The sequence below is a fragment of the Chionomys nivalis genome, chromosome 21 (assembly GCF_950005125.1).
Source record: "Chionomys nivalis chromosome 21, mChiNiv1.1, whole genome shotgun sequence".
Classification (NCBI taxonomy): domain Eukaryota; kingdom Metazoa; phylum Chordata; class Mammalia; order Rodentia; family Cricetidae; genus Chionomys; species Chionomys nivalis.
Window position 1 is genome coordinate 27,745,364 of NC_080106.1, and position 24,320 is coordinate 27,769,683.

At 36.8% G+C, this 24,320-nt stretch overlaps 1 long non-coding RNA gene across 1 annotated transcript in view; it reads right to left on the reverse strand.

Annotated features, from left to right (window-relative positions):
• Window positions 1-9,988: 9,988 nt before the first annotated feature.
• LOC130863470 (uncharacterized) overlaps window positions 9,989-24,320 on the reverse strand; it is a 33,252-nt gene continuing 18,920 nt past the window's right edge. Inside the window, exons 3-4 of the long non-coding RNA XR_009055727.1 lie at window positions 11,800-11,890; window positions 9,989-11,460 (exon numbers count right to left, since the gene is read on the reverse strand). This is a non-coding gene — a long non-coding RNA (uncharacterized LOC130863470). The remainder of the gene's footprint in view (window positions 11,461-11,799; window positions 11,891-24,320) is intronic.

A 24,320-nucleotide genomic window follows, 5' to 3' on the forward strand; every position in this document is an offset into this window, starting at 1 on the left:
TGATAAAATGAGGGATGAAGGAAGGGAGAGAGAAAAACACAAAGGAAGAAAAAAAGGAGGAAGGGAAGATGTGGAAGAAGGAGAGGGAAAAACCTCCCAGCTGAAAAGAGGTACCTGATAGATTGTATCCCCTACAGAGAAAGCACCTTCTCAAATTCCTCTTGACTCTTGTCTTGTAAAGCTAAAGAGCCAATAGCTAGTTAAGCCTTATTGATGAGGACAGAAGGAACCTCCACCTCCATACACATTCACTTAATCCTTCCAAAAATTCCCAATGGATGAGAAGTGCTTTACAAACCAGCCATTTTCCTCTGAGTGCTATCATTATGGGCCAATTTATTTTAAAGTGTTTCCTAAAAAGCATAACCTCCTGACTAATAGGAACCTCCCTGTCAATACAGAAATCCTATGACAGCCATTCAGCTGTGCCGCAGACACACAATGCATGTGTATTTGTTGTTTTCCTCTCGAGTCTGAATGCTGTTTAGGAAATAAAAAAAAATTATTTGTACAGAGTAATTCATTTTGGGGGTTAAAATGAATAGCTATGTTCTTCTAGGAATTATTACAGTTGTTGTTGATTAGTCCTTTTGGTTGGGGATGTTGAAAGATATAGGGGAAGTAGAAATGCTATATTCCTTTAATTCATCCCAAGGCTACAGTAATGGGCACAAGCCCTGAAGTGTTTGCTACTCACCTGTGCATGGTTCAAAGAAGCTGCTTAAGAAGCATATGTCTATGTATACAACTTCTCTCTCACTGTATTTTCATTTTAATTGATTTTTATATTTCTCTTCTGAACTTTATGACTTGGAGATAAAATGAACTTGGCACTGACCACTTCATACTGAAGAATGTACTGAACACATGCTCTTAAGAGAAAATTGGATCCGTGATGTGACTATTTTTATTTAATGTCAGATAGTCGCTACTTGTTAAGACTAGCTTTTCTTAAGGCTCTGAAATTGGGTTGATAATGAGAATTCACTTTGGGTGTTCGGTGCACTCCTACAGCAGAATTTCATCTGAAAATTACATGACTGGTTGATTCTGCATATAAATTTTTAGTACTGGGATATGGTTTATTTTCAGTTTTATCAATATGAATTAATAAAAATACTGATATTATCTGAATGATGCTCATTTTCAGTTAACTGTCATATTGATGTCAATATAAACAATATATTAAAGTTATGTTGTGGAAGACTTTACCACTGTTAGATGTAGATGGCAGGGTATATAAATTACACATTTTTATCTTTGATTTACTATTACAAAATTCCCCAAAGAAATTGAATAATAAAGATCAATGACTTATTTACCTCACATGTTTAGGGACTCAAAAGCACAATCCCGTGTCAGCTTGATTCTCGTGAGGCCAGTAGGTGTTAGCATTTCATGGCAGGTATGCATGTCGTTATTCATAGAGAGGGACAGAGGGACAAAGGGAATGAGGGAAAAAGGGAGAGAGGGAGAGGAAAGAAGAGGAATGGAGGAAGGGAGGGAGGAAGATAGGAAGGATGGAAGAGAGAGAGAGAATTTGTAGACACACCCCAAAGACGATCAAGTCTGATTGTTTTTTACTTTAACTTCATCTTTTATTCTTTTAAATTTTTGATAATTTTCATACATGTACATAATGTACTGTGATTATATACTACTCCCATTACCCTAATAAACATTGAAAATTTCTGGTGAATTTCTAATCTTTATACACTGGGTCTTAGAAGAAAGTGTATTTTAAGGTCTGATTTTAAAGGTCTCCTAATTTCCTACACACTTACTATATTGACTGGATGTTGTATTACTGATAACAGAAAGAATATTTAATCTTATTTGGCTATTTGCTGTCTATTTTAGTATCTCCTTGGTAAGATGCTCAATTCTACTGTTTGCAGGGTCACTACCCTGGACATGTTGATTAAATATAGGATTGGTGGAAGTCCCTTTGATATTGTGAACATTAACCTGTTCGTAACTAAAATCCATCGAGGTTAAAGTAAATCATCAGTTAGTTATCATTTTTATAAATAATTTTTAATGTTTATTGGTGTAGATGTATTGTGCAACATGATTGAATTAATAATGACAATTTTATATAAGTACTTTGGTCATATTTTCCTTATTACTATGCTTTGTCTATTTCCTATCCTGTTTTGCCAAGTTGATTTCTGTTTTTACAGAAATAAGCCCCTCAACTGTTCAACTTTCACGCCATGTATACATGTATATGTGTAGACGAAGACTGCTTGTTCATCCCTGGTTACCCAGACCCAAATAATTACATAGAAACTGTATTGATTAAATCATTGCTTGGCCAATAGCTATGGAATCTTTCTAGCTGGCTCTTATATATTAAATTAACCCATTTCTATTAATCTATGCATCACCACGAGGCTCGTGATTGACCAGTAAACAGGTAGTTACATGACATCTCTCTGACTCCGCCTACTTTTCACCTATATCTTTGCTTGGAATTCGTAATTTGCTCTATTCTTCTAAGCCATTGGCCAAAACAGATTTTTTTTTTAATCAGGAAAAGCAACATATATACAAAAGAACTTCACACCCCATATGTATAAAAATAAAACACACATATAATATAATATAATATAATATAATATAATATAATATAATATAATATAATATAATATATTTTAGATTAATAAAGTTGGTATTTTTCATCAGGGTAGAAGGTGTTAACATGGCATGGCAGGTATGCTTGTAAGTATTTAAACACACACACGCACACACTCACACACACACACACACATTCACTTAGAGAGAGAGAGAGAGTAGGGAGAACAACTACATAATCCTATTCAAGGCACACTCTTACAAAGGAGAGAGAAATATGATAAGAAGAGTAGGGGGAGGGGAAACAAAATAATTGTAGTAAAAAAGATTAACTAAAAATAAATAAATGCATCTAACCATCAGGGGAAGAAAGATGCAAATATAGTACTTGTACATCATTAAATTCTCAAAAAGATGAAAAAGACGTTATCCCTATCTTAAGATTGGATGTCCTCTCTTCATAACCATAGTACAATTGCATGGCTCTCTGTATATTTTCCATATCATTATTTTGACATCTCTCTTCAGTAAACATATGGAACTGTACTGGAAAGTTGAAACCGATATGCTTCTAAGATGTATGTGTTGCTAAATTTCTGAAGATCAATTTTGAATTTTACTTGGCCTTGATTCTCTATTATCCTATACTCTTTGAGAAAAAAAAATTGAAAGTTAATTGCCCATATTGTTACTGAATAGAAGGTTATCTCTCTCAGAACTGAAAAGTGTCTTCATGTGGTAATATGGATGTTTATGTTGAAGAAGATTGATTTAGAGACAGGATCTCTATAGATATGGGCAGTCTAGAAGTAACTCTTTAGGTTGTGTCATCCTGAAATTTATGTGAATCATCTGTGTCTACTGAATGCTTGGATTGGAGACATAAACTAGCATAACTATACATTTATGATATTGTGATATGATTATAGAAAAGTTGACTTATGATAATAAAATGATCAGGTATATTATGATAGGATAACAAAGAAAACACATTTTGTGATAAGTAGTACTTTTAACCATGACAAAAATCATATTTTCAAACTTGTTAAGTTTAGGTTATTTTCAGTGTATCTGATCAAGTTAATAAGAGGCTAACATTTATATGCTCTACCTATACTATTCTACTGCCTTTTGAGGTGTTCCAGTATATTGTCTCTAGGTGTTCACTTTTTACCCTTAGGATGAAAATAATAAATCTCACAAATTATCACACTTGAAAAAAAGATACCACATATCAAAAGGACCTAATGTTACTTATAGAGAAAGGTGAACCTCATATTTCCTCAAAATTATTTAAAATGGAGGTGTGCTAAATTACTAGAATGTATTTCTAGTGTGTCAATTTTAACAGACCTCTCTCTATAGATAAAGCTAAGTGATTATATAAGAGCACCAAAGGCCTTAAGAACTTCACAGTTTCCCCCAAAAAAGCTGTGACCATGGACAATGGGTTGTACTCGGCAGTGTGTGGGGGACTCATTCAGTCAGCTGAAGGCATTTACAATACACAGACTATGTGGAAATTGAAAACTGTGGACTCAAACCCAACTCTCCCTCAAGCCTTCAGTTTGCCACAATATAGTTCTTAATTAATTTTAATTGGAAAGCCTTAAAGATGTTGTGAATTAATTCCTTAAAAGAAAAAATAGGAAATATATAGAGAAATGTGTTTACACACAGAATTTTGTCTTTGTACACACACACACACAGATGATAGATAAACATTCACATACACAAACCACACACACACACACACTGCTTGCTCTTTTTTTTTTTTGAAGACTTCAGAAGTTTATCCCAGGTTTTATACACTAAGATAGAAATCATGTCTTTTCTTTATTAGTTTAGTGTTGGACTAAAATGTATTTTATGCATAAATCAGTTGAATTGATGTTTGTCACAATAAATGTTCTGATTTATAGAATGATGCTATGACTTTTTAAATAATCTTTAATCCTCTCACCACTAAGTCGGAAGCATTCTGTACAAACTTCTTTCCACTGCATGTATCTTTTAGGGGAAGACTCTGCCTTGCCTTCCCTTTCCTTATTCTTTTCGAACTCTAGGATTTGTTTTAAAACTCTGAAGATGTAGGGATTAGGTAGATTCATGGCGGGGGGCAACTTTAGCACAGAAAATTTGCCTTTATAGTCTGAAAAGTTAACTTTAACTATAAGCCATGTGTAACAATAGGAATGCTTGCCGACAGTGAAGGCTGAGAAGCTGTCCATACTGAACTGTCTCAAAAATAAAATACATTTGTGTGACTTTCTTTTCTGTATTAATTTTTAGTGAGTATGCAAAGCAATTGATTTCCTTTTGACATTTTATGCACATATTGTACTTTGCTCTTTTTATATTGTTTTTATAGTGCTATATATTTTCATCTACTCCTCTCCCTTTCTCTCCCCTCCCCTTTTACCTTCTTCCATGGTCTCTATGATGCCAATTTACTCAGGAGATCTTCCCTTTTTCTGCTTTTTATGTAGACTAGATCCATATATGTTTCTCTTAGGGTCCTCATTATCTAGGTTCTCTGAGATCATGAATTGTAGGCTGATTTTTCATTGCTTTATGTCTAAAAACCACTTATGAGTGAGTAAATATGATATATTTTTTTCTGGGTCTCGGTTACCTAACTCAATATGATGTTTTCTAGATCCATTCATTTGTTCACTGATTTCAAGATATCATTATTTTTTTCTGCTGTACTGTAGTACTCCATTGTGTAAATGTACCATATTTTCTTTATTAATTTTTGGTTGAGGGGCATTTAGGTTTTTTCCAGGTTCTGGCTATGGCAAATAATACTGTTTTGAACATAGTTGAGCAAATGAGCTTATGGTACAATTTAGCATTCTTTGGGTACATACAAAACTGTGGTATTGCTAGGACTTGAGGAAGGTTGTTTCTTAATTTTCTGAGAAATCACCATACTGATATCCAAAGGGGATATACCTGTTTGTACTCCCACCAGCAATGCAGGAGTGTTCACTTTACCCCACATCCTCTCCTGCATAGGTTCTCATCAGTGTTTGTGATCTTGGCCATTCTTATAGGTGGAAGATAGAATCTCAGAGTTGTTTTGATTTGCATTTGTAGAGTACAGGTTTTCAAAATATGTCCTATTGATTCTCTGGATTTCCTCCATGTCTGTTGTTATTACCCTCTTTTCATTTCTGCTTGTTAATTTGGATATTCTCTCTCTGTTTTTTGGTTAGTTTGGATAAAGGTTTGTCTATTTTGTTAATTTTCTAGATAAACCAACTCTTTGTCTCATTGATTCTTTGGATTGTTTTCTTTGTTTCTATTTTATTGATTTCAGCTCTCAAATTGATTATTTCCTGTCATCTAGTTTTCCTGGATGAGTTTGCTTCTTTTGGTTCCAGAGGTCTCAAATCTTCTCTTAACTCACTAGTTGGTTCTTCAAAAATCTCTACTCAACAAAATTGGAAAACTTAAAGGAAATGGACAACTTTCTGGATAAATATAATTTACCAAAATTAAATCAAGACCAGATAAGCAGATTAAATAAACCTATAACTGCTAAAGAAATGGAAACAGTCAACAAACGTCTCCAAATGAAAAAATGTCCAGGACCAGATAGTTTCAGCACAGAATTCTACATGACTTTCAATGACAAATTAATACCAATACTCCTCGAATTGTTCCACACAATAGAAACAGAAGGAACTTTGCCAAACTCTGTTTATGAGGCTATAATTACCCTAATACCCAAACCACACAAAGACATTACTAAGAAAGAGAATTACAGACCAATTTCACTCATGGACATAGCTGCAAAAATACTCAGCACAATACTGACAAACAGAATCTAAGAACACATCAGAAAAGTCATCCACCATGATCAGGTCAGCTTCATCCCAGAGAAGCAGGGATAGTCTAGCATATCAAAATTTGCCAATGTAATCCACTATACAAACAAATTGGAAAAGAACCCATATGATCATCTCATTGGATGCTGAAAAAGCCTTTGACAAAATACATCACTTCACGATAAAGGTCTTGGAGAGAGCAGGGATACACAGAACATATATAAACACAATAAAGGCTGTATACAGCAAGCCAACATCCAACATCAAAGCAATCATACTAAAATCAGGAACAAGACGTGGTTGTCCACTCTCTTCATATCTATTCAATATAGTTCTTAAGATTCTATCTAGAGAAATAAGAAAACAGAAAATCAAGGGGATAAAAATCGGAAAAGAAAAAGTCAGACTCTCATTATTTGCTGATGATAAGATAGTTTACATAAGCAACACCAAAAATTCTACCAAGGAACTTCTACAACTCATAAACACCTTCAGGATTGTAGCAAGATACAAGTTAATTCAAATATATCAGTAGCTTTCCTTTCCACTGATAATAAATGGACTGAGAAAGAACTCAGAGAAACATCACCCTTCACAATAGCCACAAATAGTATAAAATATCTTGGAGTAATTCTAATCAAACAAGTGGAAGACCTGTATGACCAGAACTTTAAATCTTTGAAGAAAGACACTGAAGAAGACACCAGAAAGTGGAAAGATCTCCCATGCTCTTGGTAGGTAGAACTGACATAGCAAAAATGGCAATCTTACAAAAGCAATCTACAGATTCGATGCACTGCACATCAAAATCTCAGAAAAATTATTCACAGACCTCAAAAGAACAATTCTCCACTTCATATTTTGCTCTATTTAATGGCACTTTTCTTTTTGTCTCTCCTTCCCAAACTCCTTCCCCCACCCTGTCAACAAGAAGCCCCCACTGCTTTCATGTGAACTCAAAGACACACACTGAATGCACACTTCTGTATTTCCATCTAGACTACCCATAGGAGAAATCATTCATGATAGTTGTTTGTGTATTCTGTATGAGTATGCTTTACTGACACATAATAATTTAGCCCAATGTAATGACATTATTGCATAAATTGAGTAAATGATGTACCTCTACCTCTCAAGTTTAAAGTGAATTTGTTTGCCCTAATTTTCACAAGTCTATCTTAATAAGAATGTTTTGTTACTTTTTTTTTGGGATCATGAATAAACTGACTAGAGATCATTTCCTTCCAACTCAAGCAATGAGTTGAACTTACTGCTAAAGTTTTATAATAAAAATCTTGGGCAAATTATCCTTTCTCTGTTATTGGTGCAGACCAGTGGACTTACCAAGCTTTCCTTCAAGGAAGAAATATATCATCCTCAACTCGACAAGATAACAGTAAATACATGTGTTGTTTAAATAATTTAACGTTTTCTTTACTTTTAAAATTATCCTTAATACTAAAGTACTCAAGTGTAATACTTTAACCAATCTAAAATACTATGTGCCTTATTGTTGTCAAAGCTCTTATTTTATTCTGACTGTTTGCTTCTTTACAGTCACATTTCAGTGATTTGATGACATCTTTAGGAATGACATGTTTGCGAAAACCTTCACAAGGAAAATAAAAGATGCTTGGAAGCATCACAGAGCCGTTAAAAGGAGATAGCCATATATTTTTAATTTTTCCTCAAATGGACTTTGTACATTGTGGAAATAACTAGATATTATGTTTATTTGTATAACATTTGTATGGTGTTTTTTTTAATGAAGGTCAAAGAAGAATTTTCTTAGAGGAAAGGCAGGATTCACAAGACAGTTAAGCCTGTGGTAATACGGTTCAGTAAGTACAGAGATGTTCTGCCAAAACTGACCTAAGTTTGATCCCCAAGACTCAAGTGGTAGATGTATAGAACCAACATCCACTCGCTCTCTTCTGGCCTTCACATATGGTAAGCAAGCCACAAGAGATAAATAAAATGCAATTAAATTATATTAAAAGAAAAGCATGTACATACTAGAAACACAAAGTAATAGCCATTTTCACAAAGAAGAGGATATCCATAAGTTAAATTGTATCTTGTAACATGCAGTTGAGATTGATTAAAAACCCTGCATCATGACTGTTAGTTGCCATGACAGCAGCCGCCTGTTGCCAGGTGTCTTTCTATCAGCTATGCGACATGTGCACCCACCCCTTAAAAGTGCCCGCCAGGCACAGATGGCTCTCTTGTGTCTTGTCCCTCTTGATTCTTACTTCTCTCTTTGCCTCCTCTTTCTTCTCTTTACCTCTTCTTTCCTTTCTTGACTCCTCTTTTCTCTTGTGCCTCTTCTTGCCCCGACTCTGGCACGGCCTTTTGTTTTTTGACTCTGTCCATTTCCCTTTCTCCTAATAAACCTCTTGCACTAATGCCATTGTATGTGGCCTGTTTGCTTAGTGGCGTATCTTGGCAGGGCCCACGGAAAGGTACCCATTTCATCTTCCTCTTTTATTTACCACCAAAGTGACAATAGATACAACCCATACATTTAGGGATGTTGGAATAAATGAAACATTTATATATGACTTGTAGTTTTAAGGGCCGTGTAAGCAGAAAGGTTTATTTATTTATCTATTTATTTATTTATTTATTAAAGATTTCTGCCTCCTCCCCGCCACCGCCTCCCATTTCCCTTCCCCTCTCCCAATCAACTCCCCCTCCCTCAGCAGCCCGAAGAGCAGTCAGGGTTCCCTGCCTTGTGGGAAGTCCAAGGATCTCCCACCTCCTTCCAGGTCTAGTAAGGTGAGCATCCAAACTGCCTAGGCTCCCACAAAGCCAGTACGTGCAGTAGGATCAAAACCCAGTGCCATTGTTCTTGACTTCTCAGCAGCCCTCATTGTCCGCTACGTTCAGTGAATCCGGTTTTATCCCATGCTTTTTTTTTAGACCCAGTCCAGCTGGCCTTGGTGAGTTCCCGATAGAACATCCCCATTGTCTCAGTGTGTGGGTACATCCCTCGCGGTCCTGAGTTCCTTGCTCATGCTCTCTCTCCTTCTGCTCCTCATTTGGACCTTGGGATTTCAGTCTGGTGCTCCAATGTGGGTCTCTGTCTCTGTCTCCTTTTATAGAGTACTACTCAGCAGTAAAAAACAATGGCTTCTTGAATTTTGCGTGCAAATGGATGGAAATAGAAAACACTATCCTGAGTGAGGTAAGCCAGACCCAAAAAGAGGAACATGGGATGTACTCACTCATAATGGGTTTCGAGCCATAAATAAAGGACATTGAGCCTATAATTTGTGATCCTAGAGAAGCTAAGTAAGAAGGTGAACCCAAAGAAAAACATATAGTTATCCTCCTGGATATTAACCTTCATCAGGAGAAAGGTATTGTTGTTGTTCTTAATCTATGCTAAATCTATATTCAAATTTATTTACTTTCCTTCTTTTGTAAAAGAAATGAGAACAGTACAGTGAGAAAAGTGTATGCCCAAAATGCCTAAGCCCTTGGGTCAGCTCCCATAGCCTCACAAACAAAATAAACAAAAATTTAAATAAATATTTTCATGAACAAATAGTTTATTGTGCTATTGGTACACTGATACAATCATGTACATTATTTAATTCAAGAATAAAGGTAGCCAAGACAAGTGGTAGTGATGTATGTCTTCAATCCCAGCATTTAGGAGACAGAGACAGAGGGATCTCTGAGTTTGAGGCCAGCCTGGTCTACAGAGGAAGTTCTAGAACAGCCTGGGCTATAAAAAAAAAAACAAATTAACAAAGTAAAACTTGTCTTGAAGAATAAAACAAACAAAAAATTCCAAATTTCTTCAACCAGTAGAATACCATTGAAAGACTGAGTGTTATCATGTGCGTTTGCTGGTGCATCTCCAGGAGTTCTTGTTTCTACTCTATCTGCACAACAATTCAGAGTCAATCAATACTGAGAGGGAAAATTTCCAGAGGTATCATAGTGGACTCTCATTGAGTTATTGCTCTCTCCTTGCAAATGCACTGCTTGGTTTATTAAAATGTGAGCTTTTATGCAGTGATGGACTACTTTACAAATTAGTAAACAAAGGTTGTGAGAAGAGGAAAAAGCATGTATTCACACACGCACTCAGCAAATAGGACTAAGGAACTAATGTTTCCTTCTGTAATTACAAGTCCTTATTTCTCAAGATGAAAGATAAGTTCTCAGATGTTATAACACTGAGAGTCAAGCAAATAAAAGCAGTATAGATCAAGTATCCCCCAAATTAGCAAGTAATGAAAAAAATACTATGAAAGCAGGTCCAGCATCTTAGGAGAACATGTACAATAATGAAACTTAACTGATGCTAACAGACCAAGAAAATTATCATTAAGATGAAGTGTGAACAAATAAAAATTCTAGGATAGGAGCCAGGAATATCTCATCTGGCTCAAACCATGCCAGAAAGGGTTTTTCACATTATTATAGAATTATTTTTTACCATTTTAGAATACAAAATAAACCAAAGCAAAGCAAATGAAACCTGAATAGAGCTTAAATATCCACTTCAGTTCTAACAATCCCAGTGTTTTGGTCACGACTGAGACCCTACCAAGTACAAGACCTCACAGAAAGCCATGAACATCTACAATAAAGAATACAATAGCAAGGCATGCTGGCACACACCTGAATTTCAGCCTTGGGAGACGGAGAAAGGAGCGTTACAAGGAGCAAAGACAGGACAGGTTATGTAGGTCTATACTGGGCTAGGCTACTACTGAGATGTTGTCTCAAAAAATCAAGGCCTGAGCATGTAGATTTATAGCAGAACCTAGAACCTGCGAGGGCCCAGTTTCCTTCCCCAGCACATACTTACTGGGGGAAAAAAAAGAGCCCGTGAAAATGAAGACAATATTCTCCCCATTATGTCAGAACCGATGGGAATCATCCCCTCTGCTCCAGTTAAGAGCTGTAGGCACAGACAAATCCCATTGTACTTTTTCCTTTTACTCATTTTTTTCTTCGTCATCATCGAGAATTTATAACTCATCTCATCCTGGGTGAGTAAATATTTTGCACTCCTGGTCCATGCCTGAAAGAAAGGAGATGATATTAAGTTGGCATTTCAATATGATTTCCACAACATAAGTCAAAGCATTTCCCGAAACACCTTAGGCCTTATGCATCCCTTAGATGAGAATACAAGCTGAATTATTTCACTTCCTAAGCAAAACAATTCAAAAGACACAGGGCATCAGACTAGACTGGGCAGAACTGCTGTGCAAAGACAGCAGGAGATACAAGAGGTCAGGAGGAGTCAAAGTGAGGATCCATAGTCGCCAGAGCCATCAACATGCCCCCTAGGATAAGCTCTCCTGGGGGTCTGACCTCACCTCACCTTGGAGCAAGTTTCTGTGTAAATGAACGATACCTATGATCCTGCAGTAAAACTGGAGAGATGTCTCTGGATGCAATCCAGAAGGTAGTGAAATCAAAATCATAAATCCCGTGGGTGCTTATCCCTGCTAACAGAGAAAAATAAGAAAGCCTCTGAGTGGTGCAACTGTTTCCATCTGGTCTCTTTATGTGTAACTGATGTAAGAAATTAGTGACTGCCAGAAGTCACTTGGTTTGCAATTACAGTGTTTAATGATATTAGTACAAAGTAAGCAAATGAGCGAGTCCATTCTCTAACAGAAAGCACAGATGAAGGTGAAATCAACTTCTGAGGCACTCGATCACCTACGACATCCTGTCTCATTATCTAAGGTAAAGGAGAGTTCCGACTTAACTGATGAAGCAGATGGAAACTCCCCAAGACCGCTGACACAGGAGGGAAGGAACCATTGGAGGAGCAGCTGATTCTCAGGATGAGCCAAAGCAATGGTTTTCTCTCATAGGGTCAAATGGGACATCGACCTCGGAGAGTCAGTCCTCATACAAATTAACCTTTAACCTTTAGTGCTTGCTCCAAACCAAAAACAGGTGCACTAAGTATTCATCCTGGTTGTTAGTCTGACCCCAGCATCTCACAGGTCAATTGGTTCTGACTTCCCTTTGAGCCATCAAGGCATCAGAAGAAACTTCATGTTAACCAGATCTTGATTAACTATTTCCCTTTAAAAGGAAGCCGGGAAGCCCAAATGCACAGGAGATTTACTAATCTCTGACCTGAAAAGTGCTCATAAGGAAAGTGTGCTCAAACATAACGAATTTGGATGTTGTTGCAGATCCCAGTACTATAAATGGTCAAACATAGTGATAGTGATTCTTCTAAAGTACACACAAAATGTAGTTATTTTTGTAGAATTGGTTTAGTCAACAATGTTGGAAAAAATAAAAACCCACAAGACAAGCAACTGCTAAAAAATATTTTGTCTGTTGTAGGAACTAGATTTTAGCAGGAAATATATACATTTTATAGATATGATATTCTAAATGACCAAGCTGTCACTGCTATCTGAGGACTTAATTACATCCTTTTGAGAAGTCTCCTTCCCAAAGTCAAAATTCCTAGTTTTAGTTATAAACAGTCTAGCTAACTCATTATACCAGTGTATATACACAGAGTGAACATGAAGATCCTGGCATGTGATGTGTTTGTCATCTCAACACTAGGTAAGCGGTAGACACAGGAAGGTCCCTACAGACTGCAACTCAGTCAGGCTACTGGAACTGGAGAGCTCCAGGTTCAGTGACAATCTCTGTTCCAAAATATCAGGTGAGAAGAAACCTGGCATGGAGTTTTGTCCTATGTGTACATCCACATGCATGCGTAACCACAGACAGGTGCACCCAAACTTTTGTAAATATTAAGATAAAAATAATAAACTTTTGTTTGGAGTTCATAGCTTGACAAGGAGAGGTGTTTCTGGCATGCTCATTAATAATGTATCCCAATCACATTGTACAGTCACTTTGGAAATCAGTTTGGCGATTTCTCAGAAAATTAGGCAACAACCAGCCTCAAGATCCAGCAATATTGCTCTTGGGTATATACCCACAAGATGCTCAATCATACCCCAAAGACATGTGCTCAACTATGTTCATAGCAGAATTATTTGTAATAGCTAGAGTCTAGAAACAACCTAGATGCCCCTCAACCAAAGAATGGACAAAGAGAATGTGGTACATTTACACAATGGAATACTACACAGCAGTAAAAATAATGACATCTTAAAATTTGCAGGCAAATAGATGGATCTAGAAAAAAAAATATTGATTGAAGTAAACCAGACACAGAAAGACAAATATAATATGTATACACTCATAAGTGGCTTTTAAACATAAAGCAAAGAAAAATCAGCCTAGAGATCTATTCTCAGAGAAACTAGACAACAAAGAGTACCTTAAGAGACATACATGGATCTGCATAGGAGGTGAAAAAGACTCTCCTGAGAAATTGGGGGCATGGAGATCATGGGAGAGGATAGAAGAGGAGGGGCAAGGAAAGGAGGGGAGTGGAGAAAAATGCCCATCTCAATAAAAGCAAGAGAAATAATAAACAAGGATATACTGTTGCAAAGAAGGCAGAGTAGTGAGAACCAGTACACACTGAATATTCAAATTTCCATTGACAAATAAAGTCTCTCACTCTCACTCTTAACTACATCTTTAAGCTCCAGTATTGTGGAATGCAGCTTTAGCTAGGCATTAGTATTTTGAACTATAAATGTGATCAAAATATAAAGGAGGTGAAGAACTATTTGTAGGTGAATTTTGAGTATTCTTGGAAGCTAAAGTATGCCGGAATCTGTTGTATAATGGAAATTTTTAGCACATAAAAGCTTAAATGCAAAGGGAAGGAAGTGGATGAGAATAAAGTATAATGACACATATGTATGAAAATGTCATAAACCCACGTGTGTGTGTATGTGTGTGTGTGTGTGTGTGTCAATATATAGAAAGAGAGACAGGGAGAGAGAGAGAGAGAGAGAGAGAGAGAGAGAGAGAGAACAGAGAGAACAGAGAGAACAGAGAGAACAGAGAGAACGCCAGCTTTATGTCAGATCTTTTGCTAAGAACTGTGGACCACAGATTCAAAGATTATTTAAACAAAACCTTCTTTCACTTTGAATATAAAAATTTGTTGTGGTGGTTTAAATGAGATATTATCACAAATTTCAGGCATTTGACTACTTGGCCCCAATGTTGGCTTTTTGTGGAGGATTGGGAGGTGTGGTCCTGCTGAGAGAAACATAGCACTGTGGGCAGGATTTAAAGTATAAAAACACTTCCACCGTCTCTGCTCGCTATTTGGGCTTCAAGATGTAAGCTCTCAGCTGCTGCCCCAACTACCAGCCCCCTGACACCTACTGTGCCTGGGTGGACTCTAAATGTCTGCAACCACAAGCCCCAGATAAACATTTCTTCCTTACGCTGTCTCTGTCATAATGTTTCATGGGGCAGCAGAAAGGTAACTAACAAATTGCCATTGCAGGACTTGCAAAAGGTGTATGTCTGGACAGGAATATGTCAGCTATGCTGCAGGGGCTGGTGAGGAATGACCAAGTCACATCTAGAATGTTGCTAGCAGACTCAGATAGGAAAAATAGAAGTCAAGGAAAACTTCTGAGTAAAGGTAAAATATTCAACGAAAGGCTTTCTCTGGAGATTCCTTTTGAAGGACTAACCTCAGTCTCTGATGGAAGTCATATGTTGAAACTTCTTCTCTTGTCTTTCCATAAGCAACTATAATGACAATGACTTAATTATCATCTTAGATGCAAATTGGATGGCAGTTTCTCTAAACTTGATATAGAACAACAGGATAAAACCTGTCTTTGGAGGGATGAAGAAGGGAAGAAATGTTCTCTGGAGAAGAACAAAATTGACATAAATATTAGAATATGGGAGCTTGCCAGGTGAGGAGAAAAGGAAAATGAATTCAAAAATATAATTGAGATAACTGGGCAAACGCATTGCCCCTTCATTCTAGAGAGTATGTCCATGGTTATATTTCTCTTAGTGGACTATTAATTGTAACAAGTCTTTCTCTGACCCACTAACCAACTCCTAAATAATGACATAGCAATTTATTACTAATTACGAAAGCTCGACCTTCACTTAGCTTTGTCCAACTAGCTCTTATAACTTAAATTAACCCATTTATATTAATTTCCATTTTGCCTCTAGACGTTTTACTTTTCCTCCCAATCTGTATGTCTGACACATTCATGTCTCTCTCACCTCTACACTCATCTCTTACTTCCTCTCTTGCTGCTGTAAGTCTCGCCTGTACCTCATGTCTAGCTATTGGCCATTCTGGTCTTTATTAAACCAATCACAACAATCTGTCTTCAAACAGTGCACACATATCCTACAACAATTAATGCCATTACACTGGAGATTCACAAAGGAGTAAGCCAAGGAATGTGTCCAGCCAGGTAGCTACACAGCAACTGGTTTTCAAATAAAGTGTTGTATCATAGAAGAATTAGTGGGGAAGGATGAGGTGTCCTTGGAGGAAAAGAGGAATTAAGCCATGTTGTCCACCTTTACAGCAAGAACAGTTTCAGTTTTCTGTGACTGCCATGGTTTATAGAATAGATGAAAATATGGTATTTTTTTTTCTGCATTCCTAAGAGCTATCTAGATCCAAACAAAGTAATTCACTCTGCCTTCATCCCATCTCTGGGGCATCATTCTCCCCTCTCAGTGTAGTCTGAAAAACTTTGTCGGTAAACATCGTGAAGGAACACTAAGTCTTCTTGGAAAAAAAATGCAGAATGTAAAGTAAGGATGCGAGTTAGTGTCATACATTAGTGTCATCCTACTCAGGGCCTTAGAATCTGACTCATAACCAGCAAGCAAACAAATGGATGTCTCCACTCCCTCCTAACGTTCATGTACATGAGACATGAATAATGCAGGAGAGTGGCTTCCAGGCTGGCTTGCATTCTCTTTTCCTCATTCCCCAGCACCTCTACAGAATTCTAAGAGCACTGTCATTGTTTTAAGAAAACAAAGTCATCTTTAATGGAGTTTTTGAGACAAAAACCAGCTTTGCTGTTGCGCTAAGTTTTCAAGACAGACAGCATCATCTGACCTAAGGGTGGGACTCGTTTTGTGATTATGATCTCTAGAATCAATTGTAATGTACTAATTTAGTGTGTATGACACCCCTACCTCTTAGCCTTTTAGCACCAAATAAGCCGTGAAAAGTCATGCAGTCCTGCAACCTGGGCTTGGTGACCCTGCAGAGTATTTGACTATTTCTGTCCCTAACCTAACTTCTAAAAGAAGAGACATATGTTAGGAACACTAAGAAGGGGCTTTCTAAAGTTATTTCTTTTATTTTTGAGATTGCCATTAAATTATATTTCTTTAATCCTTCTCTCTCCTCCCTCAAATCCTTTCCATATATTGACCCCTGTTCTCTTTGAGACTCATGACTTCATTTCTCATGAACTGTGACTCTGTGTGTGTGCTCTTTGTTTAAAAATTCTGCATGACTGAGATCAGGTTCTACAAAGTTATTTAGCTATGCTCCCTCACTGACAGCTGAGGTTCAGGCACCATTCGAACAACACAGTAAGTATATGGCCCAGAAATTTCATGAACAGCCAACCTGAAAAGAGAAATAAACATTCACGCTGCTCTTCACTATGGAGGGGCAATAGCTAAGAGAGAAATTCAGTAAAAAGGTAAGCACAGATGTTGTTACCTCAATATTTGTTCTCCTAAGCCATTTTGATGGTAACAAAACATGCTTTGAGATTCTTTGAATAATACAAAGATAAATTTATAAAAACATATATGCAAGAGCTGGTTTCTGCTAAAATTAAAAAAAAAAAACACAAAGGCCAACATTCTTCCTGGAAAATGTGACATTAAAACTGGGTAGCAACATAAGAAATAGAGAGCCTTTAATTTCTGTTAGCAGTGGTTATGCAAGTATTCAGCCTAAATGAATAGTTAAAACATTTTATTTAAAAATATTTCATATGCTGTATTTTGATAATATTCTTTCCCCTCTTGTAACTCCTCCCAGATCATTCCTACCTTCCTCTCCACCCAAATTCATGTTCTCTTTGTGTCTCTCTTTCAAAAAAACAAAAACACAAAACGCACAAGCCAAACCAAAACAAAAAAACACCCCAATAAAACAAAAAAAAATAGTCAAAAAAAAAAAAGAAATAAGAAGCCTACAAACAAAACAAGCAAACAATTTATAGAATGAAGCTCTTGGTTGTCTAGCTACTCCTGGGCATAGGGTCTCTCTGGCATATGACTCTCTATCACAGAAAATTGATGTTCCCTTTTCAAGTTGGTGTCAATTGCACACAGCTTCTTTGGTTATGAAATTTTGTGTCAACCTCCCCTTTAGAAGTTACTATGCTCTAAGTAAGATGTCTTTGGGTGCTCTTCCTGAGGACTGCGCTTTGATTCCAAACACTCACTTTGCTGCTCAAAATCATGCGTAACTCCAGCTCTAAGGAATCTGAGGCCCTCTTCTGGCATAAAAGTAATGCACAGGCATTCATGCAAGGAAAACCTTCATGCATAGAATATAACATTCAATTAAAATAAAAAAAAAACTGGTAGAGGTGTGTGTGTGGGTACACAGTGTGTGTTTGCACATGTATATATGTGTGTGTTGGAATGTATGCATAGGTTCAGAGGCACACAATGAACATGAAGATCCACTGAAGGGAAAAACACAGCAGACTAAGCCGATCTGTCATTAACTTTGTTGTTTCCGTTTAATCCTGTAACATGATTTCTTGTCTATCAGTGAATAGATTATATTCTACATGAAGTGACATTTCCCATGTGACATAGTTCACCCTGTGTATCAGAGTAGAGATTTGAATGTTGTTATTTTGCACATATTAAAAGATGGCTGGTCTAGAGATACAGTTCAATATCTAGAGTGCTTTCATGGCAAACTCCAGATCCCATGTAAATCCTGAGTAGGACAATGGACATTTTTAATCCTGACACTGGAAGACAGAGACTGGAAGTACTCTGAAGTTCATTGTACAGCCAGCCAAATTGATTCAGTAAGATTCATAGGTATTTCAGATTCATAGAGACCATGTATCAAAATAAAGATGGATAGTTACTGAGAGTGGCATCTGATACTGACCTCAGCCTTCCATATCCACAAAAACATATGTGTGTACATGTATCTGCACACATATAACATATACTTGAAGAAGAAAAAAGTGAGAGCATAAGAACATTTTGGGAAAAATGAATTTCACAGAAAAGAGTACTTGCATTGTCGTATGAAAAATTAGTAAAATTAGTTCAGAATGAAAGGATCAAAGCTGGACAGAAAGGAGACTATAAGCAGGGGATTACATTCTTACAATCTAAGACTGAACAGAGAAAATGCCAATCAGTATTCCAGCACAGAAATGAAGTAGGGGAGGGTGCAGAAGAGCTAGTCCAGGCATGTAGGGCACTGTAGGGTGTGAGGCCAGTGCCGCTTGGTCCACTAAAGGAACGCACAACCTTAGTAGAGCTCTATCAAGAGCTGTGAAGACAGAGGCTAATGGAAGAGATGAACATTGATGCAGATCTGTGAGAAGATTCCTTTCCCTAGAAGATGAACTTATAGACAGGATATCTGAGAAGGCATATTCAGCTAGATTAGTAAAGAAACTTTTGTAATAATATAGGTAAGAGAACCTACCTAGTTGGAGTAAGACAATGTTAGCTTAGATGCAAACATATAATAAATACACACATATATTATGATATATAACACACATATATATGTGTGTTTGCAATATATATTATATAAGTATGGTATGCATACATATACATATATAAACATATGGTAAAACCATATATGTATGGCTAAAATCCACTGAATTTATTGAGCAATCAGATGGGTGTTAACTGAGATATAGGAAATCATTGTACTCCTGACTGAGTGAATGTCAATGGCACTCAAGAGGAGAAATGAAGAACGATTCCATTCCTTACCAGTCAGGAATGTGCAATACAGGGATTCTGGAGCCTCCTCAGCCATATACTCTTGCTGCATGCAAATTCTTTTGCCATTTTAGCTAAAGCATGAAAAAATGACAGTGGGCCATGAAGCAGACCATGAAAACAGCACAGTGAAATCTGGGTACCCTACATTGACCACAGTCACAACTGATTCACCAGCTTCCCTAAAAGTGAGATGCAGGCAAGTGTGACCTCTCTAGTTCTTCTGAAATGTGGGATGTTTTTCTTCTCTTCTAAAACTTAACTTCTGGGATAAACAATAAAATAAATTAAATTGATCGATTTTGAAGTACTAATACTGACCAAAATCTTGCCATTAGCCCACATATGGGACAATTGAGACCCAGAGAGCAGACTATGTAACCACACCCATACCACACTGCAGTGGGGATTTTCTTTGGGCTACCAACCAACTCCCAAATAAAGACAAAGATATTTATTAGTTACAAATGCATGACATTAGCTTAGACTTGTCTCACTTAGTCTCTTGACTTAATTTAACCTCTTTCTATTTATCTATGTTTCGCCTCAGGACATTTCAACCTTTCTTTCATTGTGTATGTCCTTCTTTCCTGCCTCCTCTGTCTGTCTGGCTGCCCCCTGGTGTCTTCCTGGCATCTGTTTTTCTTTTTCCCTTGAGCCCAAATTCCTCCTCCTACTTCTTTTCCCAGCGCAGAACTCCAACCTATAACTCCTCCCTCACTATTGGCCATTGAGCTTTTTATTAGACCCATTAGGTTCCATAGGTAGGCAAAATAAAACTGCGACTTATTTTTACATAGCTGAGCAAATGAAGCAATCATTATTTAGCTAAACAAATATTCCACAACATAAACAAACACAACACATCTTTGCATAGTTAAACAAAGATTCTGCAACAGCACATCCTTCTACAGTTTACTTCACCTGAGACAAGCATACTCACACATTTCCATTCTCTTTAAAAGATTTTCTAGTGGCTTCCTAACTTTTTCACAGTTTGGCAGATTCAGTATTATCATGGAAAAAAAGCCAAATATAGTATCTCACCATCTAAGTTTACCCCAAACTACTATCTTCTTTCCTAAACTGTATATTTTTTTCAGAATTTTCTTCTTATTCTCATTTTTGCTATCAATAAACAGATGTCTATTCATCTGTGAAAAAGTTTCACCCCAAATAACCTAAACATTTAAACATGATTAAAGATAGAAACTATGAAAAGAGTGTCAATGATCTACTATTTGATTAAGATAAAACAAGCAAGCAAAACAAAACAAAAAACACATGACAGGGTACTGAAGAGATGATTCAGTACTTATGAGCTGTTTATCTTCTTATAGAGAATCTAGGTTTGATTCCCAGCACCCACTTATCAGCTCACAACTGTCTGTAACTCTAGTTCTAGGAGATCTGACATCCTCTTCTGGCATATGGAAACATTTGCGTGCTTATAGTACAGATACGTACGTGGAGGGAAGATAACATGATGCGCTTCTTGCTTAAACACACGTCTTGAAGAGTATAAAAATAATAATAACTATGTATCAGAAAAATGGTACCCTTGTAAGATATGTAAGTTTAGAGTGTCAAGAAGTCGAGAAAAGAAAGACTAGATAGTTGGATAGCAAGCCTCACCTACTAGACCACACACACACAAACACACACTCACAGGGAGCACGGGGGAGGGGAGAGAGAATGGATTTGAAGCTGGGCAGGGGTTGAGGAAGACAATCAGACTGCCTGTGAATCTGCATTAATTATGTTTGGCTGAATTGCATGACTTAAGACAAAATGCAAAAAATTTCTGATCTTGAGTTTCCTCACCCATATAAAGAAGAGGAAGAATAACTGAACTTGCTTACTAGTAGTCTTGTGAGAATTGAGCAATCAAATGTAGAATAGTTTTAGATTATTGTTGTCTTAGAGAATTGCAATATAAATTTTAAGTTTGCTGAAAAGGATAATGAATATGTAAAATAAAAAGCTGGAAAGTATTGGAAAGACCTTGCTAATCCTTTGTAGGTAGAGGTTATTTGCTACTGTACTGTTAGAAAATAAGACTTCATCATACATTGCAGCTAAAGAAAACCAGGTTTATAATAGTATCTCAAGCAGTTCTTGGTTTATTTCTGCAAAGAATGAATAATTTCTGCTTAGGCAGACAATGTCTTCTGCACAGGTCTCCCTTTATTTTTAGTTAACTAATCAACTGAATAACCTAAAATACAGACCATAAAATATGTGTAATTGTCTTAGTTACTCTTCTGTTTCTATAAAGAGACACCGAAACCAAGGCAACTTCTAAAATAAAGCTTTTAATTGAGGGCTTGCTTACAGGTTCATATGGTTGATTCATTATCATGATGGGAAGTAGTGCAGCATTCTGCTATGTTGCTGGAGAAGTAGTTGAGACCTTTTATATCCATATCAGGCAGAAGAGAGAGAGAGGGAGAGAGAAAGAGAGAGGGGGGTGGTGAGAGGAGAGAGAAGGAGAGGGAGGGGAAAAGGTAGGTAAGAAGTTGGGAGGGAGGGAGGGAGGGAGGGAGGGAGGGAGGGAGGGAGGGAGGGAGGGAGGGGAAAAGGGAGGTAAAAAGGGAGGGAGGGAGGAAGGGAAGAAGGGAAAGAGGAAAGAAGAGAGAGAGAGAGAGAGAGAGAGAGAGAGAGAAATTAAGCAATTTGGCAAGACCTGTATTTTTTAAACATTAAAACCCATCCCCAGACACACACCTCCTCCAACAAAGGCATAACTTCTCCAACCCTTCCTAGTCCAACACCTATTCTCCAACACCTCCTTGTCCTTCTAAAAAGTTCGTCATCATATAGGGTCTAAGCATGCAAATATATAAACCTATGAGAGCAATTATCATTCAAACTGTCACACTACTACAGCAATCAATTGAATAAATACTGTATAAATCACTATAGATCATATGTATGTTTAGGCTTTTTTCTTTAAATTTATTAACATAACATGTTGATTAACATGAAAGAAATAGAATAAGACAACTAATTTCATACCATGTACTGCCATGAATGGATATGGAATACTTAGGTAGCAGAATTGTTGACTGAAATTTTATGAACTCTGACAAAAAGCTCAAGGGGTTGGAGAGACGGTTTAATACCAAAGAGCACATACTCATTATAGAGGATCCAGGTTCAGTTTCTGGCACCAATATCAGGTTAATAACAACCTCTTAATAGGTCCAGTTCCTGAAACTCCAAACCTCTGTGGCCTCTGTGGGTGCCTGCATGTCCTTGGTGCACATAAACCCATGCAGGCATACACATATACATAAATAAGTTAAAATAATAAATAGTTCAAACTACATTCTAAAATTCCATCTGTATTAATGTGGCAATGTTATTAGGTGCCTCTAATCATCTATATTTGAAGAATATACAAATTATCAGGTTTTTAAAAAATAGTAAAACAGATAGTATGTATTATCAATTGTCCTTGTGAAGGTTAAAAAGTGTCTTCATAGGCAACATACATGTATATATCTGTCATCTGAAGTATCGAAAACTTCATTTTCTTTACATGGTCAACTATTAAAAAAGAATAGTTTGAGTACACATGTACAGTGAACAATCTCTCAGTTAGGAATCAAGCTGTATTGTATTTAATTTTATTTTCAAGCTTTGATACTTCTTTACTTAGTAGAAATTATAAAATATAGGAATCTTGCACCAAAATGTTTTTTTTTTTTCAACTAGCATTTCCTGGTGTCATCCTAAGAAGTCCGAATACCACAGAACGGATTTTATGTCTACATATTAAGCCAGTGACTGGCCAGTGTAATGATTACTAACATCCAGTATTTGAAACTATTTAAAAACAGACCTCTCAATTTTATATGACCCAATAATTGGTTACAAAATGGTATATAATGAAGGAAGTCAGAGGAGGTAGGAGGAAAGGTGAGTTCTCTATTTGTAATTGCTTCTTGAATCTTGAGTCCGTGCCAAATTTCCAATTTTCCATCAGAAAAATAAATAAGTTAGGAGAGTTTGTTCTGTGTATATATTGCTCAAAAACAAATGCTTTTTTTGTCCTTAATGACAACAACAATAAAAATATGTGTCCAGTCAATGGTTGTCAGCTACCTTCAGGCAATGTGGTTATGGCTTGCCGTTGCTTTCACATTTGCAGCTTCATGCATTTTAATTAGGGATGCTTACAAGCCCAGTTCCTCTCTACCTGCCACCTAGAAATGACCGCTTGTATGAAGACAGTCATCCCAGATGAAAAGAACCAAGCATCTCAGAGAAAGGACTGAAATTCATGAAATGAGTTTAAAACCTTGGGGATTACAGTAAAAGATTCAATTTGCATTGAGCTGATATAGACATCCCAATGTTAGTGGCTCAATTTCCATATGCAATGTTGAGGAATGTGATCACAGTTACCATTCAAGAGTTTTCCTGCGTGACAGTTTCACTGTACAAATGCTATTTTACAGCTGTGGAAATTTAGATTTTAAAGGTAAAGGTAGCACACCCCAAAAAATGAGGATTAAAGCCCAAGTCTCCCTGGGACATTATCTGAAGACATTTGCTCTTCAAAAAAATTATATACTATGTCCTTGTTCTGTGGCCATGCCACCTGTCTATAAAGAAAATCTCTTTGAACACAATAACAAAAATGAAGAGAAGAAGAAAGGGACCACACAATTGATGCACATAGACACAGAACCCCGGGGGGAAAACAAAAATAAAATTATTTTTATCAAAATAAATGGAGAAGGAAAAAAGTAAGGAAAGGAGGAACAAAGGAAGAAATGGAATGCAAAAGTCAACATAACCAGCACCAAGTGTTTTCAAAAAAGCTAAGAAACAGCAGGGAAACACCAAAGATGGAATTTCTGTGACAATGCAGAAGGAGAAAGGAGTAAGGGGATTTGCTTGTGTGCATGTTAAATTCTAACACTTTCGCTTATGGAGCACGTATTAGTGTCTCTTTTGATCAGTAAGTCAATGTTTCAACAGTGTTATCTCTGC